This window comes from Ovis canadensis, chromosome 3, assembly GCF_042477335.2.
Source record: "Ovis canadensis isolate MfBH-ARS-UI-01 breed Bighorn chromosome 3, ARS-UI_OviCan_v2, whole genome shotgun sequence".
Taxonomy (NCBI): domain Eukaryota; kingdom Metazoa; phylum Chordata; class Mammalia; order Artiodactyla; family Bovidae; genus Ovis; species Ovis canadensis.
Window position 1 is genome coordinate 17461760 of NC_091247.1, and position 3927 is coordinate 17465686.

General features: G+C 44.6%; 1 non-coding gene across 1 annotated transcript; it reads left to right on the top strand.

Moving 5' to 3' along the window:
- The first annotated feature begins 2797 nt into the window (after positions 1–2797).
- On the top strand, positions 2798–2870 carry TRNAH-AUG (transfer RNA histidin (anticodon AUG)). Its single transcript has one exon. It is a non-coding gene; the product is annotated as a tRNA-His (tRNA).
- Positions 2871–3927: the final 1057 nt, after the last annotated feature.

Genomic DNA, 3927 nt, shown 5'->3' on the forward strand with positions numbered 1-3927 from the left:
GGAAGGGAAGTTGTCCCACATCTCGTTGTCATTGTGGAGTATTGATGGGGTAGTTTTATGGGCAATAATCCACTTAATTTCCTTCATTTGTCTGAAACTGTAAAGAATGTTATGATGACCTAGGGCAGGGCCTGGCAAATTTGTTCTTTAAAGGTCAGGGAGTAAGTGTTTTCTTGGCCCAATGGTCTCTGGAGACTACTCGTTGCTGCTGTTGGCGGGCAGCCATGGGCAGCACCTGAGCAAATGGGTGTGACTTAGTGCCAATAAAACTTTATTTACAAAATCAGGTGACAGGTGGGATCTGACCTGCAGAGCATGGTGTGCTGACCTTTGGTCTAGGAAATCCAAAGGGGGGAAAAAAACAACAGAAAAACAGAATAATTTGTCTTAGTAACTCAGAGTCTAGGTTAGATGGAAGACCTGAATTTGAAATAAACAATACAGAAGTTCAAAAGAACTGCCTAGTGTTCATGTTAAAAGGGTCATGCAAAGGTCACTTGTCAGGCCAAGGTCCAGAGGTGGCAGAGGGAAGGCAGGAAGTGCTGGGGACCAGACCAGGGGTTTCAGTTTCTGACCTCTCCTGGGGGTCCTTACACCCACATGGCCAAAGCCCCCGCCCACTCAGGAAATTTCTGGAATCCTCTATACAGTGCTCCTCCAAGCCCTCTGCAGAGAGGGCTCAACAGGGGGCTACCTTCAAAAGGAACACCTAGAGGAATTCTCCCAAAACCACAGAGCATGTATTGAAAAGGTTCATTTGGATTCGGGAAGCAATAATTTGGTAACAGGGCCCTGTTTCAGAGAGTCTTATTAATTTTCTCTATCATTATTGTTCTGTTTCCTTTTTCTTATTGAAGCAATTTTCTAATAACTTGGAAAAAGACCCATTTCATATTATCTCCATGCTTTTTACGTTTATGATTTTGTTGTTGGTGGTTTTCAGTTGATAAGTCATGTCTGACTCTTTGCAACCCCATGGACTGCTTCCCTGTCCTTCACCCTCTCCCAGAGTTTTCTCAGATTCATGTCCATTGAGTCAGTGATGCCATCCAACCATCTCATCCTCTGTCGCCCCCTTCTCCTGCTGCCTTCAATCTTTCCCAGCATCAGGGTCTTTTCCTCTTCACATCAGATGGCCAGAGTATTGGAGCTTTAGCTCCAGCAACAGGCTTTCCACTTACTATTTTATTAATATAGTTTTCAATTAATTAATTCTATTAGTGTAAGCATTAGTGCCTTGCATAAAATCATCTTATAATCCATTTAATCTTTGCACACACTGCCTCTCACAAGCTGCTTTTCCCCTAGGAGCTACCTGCTTACCAGCCTCCCCTCACTGATCCTCCAGACACTCGGACCTGACTCCTTCAGAACCGCCCAGCAGCCTCCAGGCTCAGGGCCTTTGTGCTGCCGCCTGCTCTGCTTGGAACCCATTCCCTGCATATATCTGCACAGCCCTCCAGTCAATTTCCTGCAAGTCTCTTCTCAAAGTCCACCTAATCAGAGAGAACATGCCCACCTAACCTGATCAGAATAGCATCCACAAGGCTGTCTCTCACTTTACACTGCTTTACTATAATCCTCAGCACTGATCAAGCCCTGACATGATACATGCATTCTTTTTTATTGTTTTATCTCAGCTACCTCCCATTACTAGGAAGTATGCTAAGGAGAGCGGGGACTTACCTTCTGTTTCCTGCTGTATCCTTGGCACCTAGAACAGTGGCTGACAGGTAGTAGACTGGCAATCCATTTTTGTAGTTGAACCTGTTATGACAGTAGAAGCAAGTGACAGCTTTTCTTTACTTGGGCTCCAAAATCACTGCGGATGATGACTGCAGCCTTGAAAGTAAAAGATGCTTGTTTCTTGGAAGGAAAACTATGACAGCCCTAGACAGTGTATTAAAAAGCAAAGATATAACTTTGCTGGCAAAGGTCCATTTAGTCAAAGCTATGGTTTTTCCAATAGTCAGGTATGGATGTGAGAGTTGGACCTTAAAAAAGGCTGAGTGCCAAATAATTGATGCTTTTGAATTGTGGTGCGAGAGAAGACTCTTGAGAGTCCCTTGGACAGAAAACAGATCAAACTAGTCAATCCTAAAGAAAATCCACCCTGAATCCTCTGTGGGAGGACTGATGCTGAAGGATAAGAATGGTTAGATAGTATCACCGATGCAATGGACATGAACTTGAGCAAACTACAGGAAATAGCTGAGGAGAGGGAAGCCTGGCGTGCTGTAGTCCAGGGGGTCCCAAAGAGTAGGACATGACTCAGTGACTGAAAAATGAACAACTGTTGTGACAGTGTGGGGTTGGAGCCACTTAATAATATTCGATGACGTTAATGGCCTGGGGAAATTCATGAAGAATAGTAGGCCTGAGATTTTACATGAGAAACTGTCCTAATTTTGCTGGTAACTGGTGAGCATCTCAGGCAAGGACTTGGAGTTACTGGTTGTCAGTCCCTTAGTAAAACCTTAACACACAGCCATGCATTTTCCCAACCTCTTGCAATCCTCTCCTGTGTTTGGGTGCATGGCAACATAATGTGGGAATCGCTGGTCTGTCCTCCCAGCCCCTGAGTTCCGAGTTCCACACCTTCCTTTTCCTCTTGCTGGCTCCCAAGACCACAGGACACCCTCTCACTTATGCAGAGTCTTCTCCCCTGTGTCCCCAATCCTTGTTTACCCCTCGTAGTGACGACTTAGCTTTTCTCTCCAAATACCTGTGGAGCAACCCAGGATAAAAGTGAGTAGTTTGTTGTTGATAACTGTAGTCTGTTATCCTTCAGGAAACTTCCCTGGTGGCTCAGATGGTAAAGCATCTGCCTATGATGCAGGAGACCCAGGTTAAATCCCTGGGTCAGGAAGAACCCCTGGAGAAGGAAATGGCAACCCGCTCCAGTACTCTTGCCTGGAAAATCCCATGGATGGAGGAACCTGGTAGGCTACAGTCCATGGAGTCGCAAAGAGTCGGACACGACTGAGCAACTTCACTTTCACTTTTCAGTCTGTTGTTGAGGGTCCCTGGTGTGGGGGGGATCTTCAGAGTCCATGCGGGTATAATTTCCCCACTGATGGTCGCTCGCTGAGCCCTCCAGCCTGCAATGAGTATAGGAGCATTGGAGCACGGAGACCTCCTGGCGGGTGGAGAATGTACGACACGAGTCAGATGGGCTGTGAGTAATGTAACATCAGCATCAGGAAAGCAGCGCTCACTGGAACATTTCTCCTGGCCTTCCCTCCACAACCACCCAAGGCTTCAACTAATGTGATTTTGGAAGATGCTCTTGTTTCACAGTCCAAAATACTTGGGGAAAAAAAAGGCATAAAATTGACGTGGTGGCTTGCTTTTTCTCCCCGGCCCCTCAGGAGATTCCTCTTTAAAAACTTACATATGTTCCCTTTTATTATTTTACTTGCAAAGAAGGGAATTTGAACCTATGGAATTATAATAATTGCACATCAAGCAAACCCAACTCTGAGAACTATTTCTGTACACACATTAAACTAATTTATACACTGAAAGCCCTGACCAATGGGCTGACAGAGGGGCCTAGAGAAATACTGATCATTCCCACTTCAACTATCCTCTCACTAGAATATTTCTGTTTTCTTGTAGGCAAAATAATTCTGAAAAAAAAAAAATCAACACTATTTCCCAGATCATGTTAGTCAGTCACACCTAGTTTTGCTATGTCTGTTTCCATCTTTTTAGAAATATTATACAACTTCAGAAAAACACCTATTTCTGCTTTATTGACTATGTCAAATCCTTTAACTGTATGGATCACAATAAACTGTGGAAGATTCTTAAAGAGATGGGAATACCAGACCACCTGACATGCCTCTTGAGAAACCTGTATGCAGGTCAGGAAGCAACAGTTAGAACTCGACAGGGAACAACAGACTGGTTCCAAATAGGAAA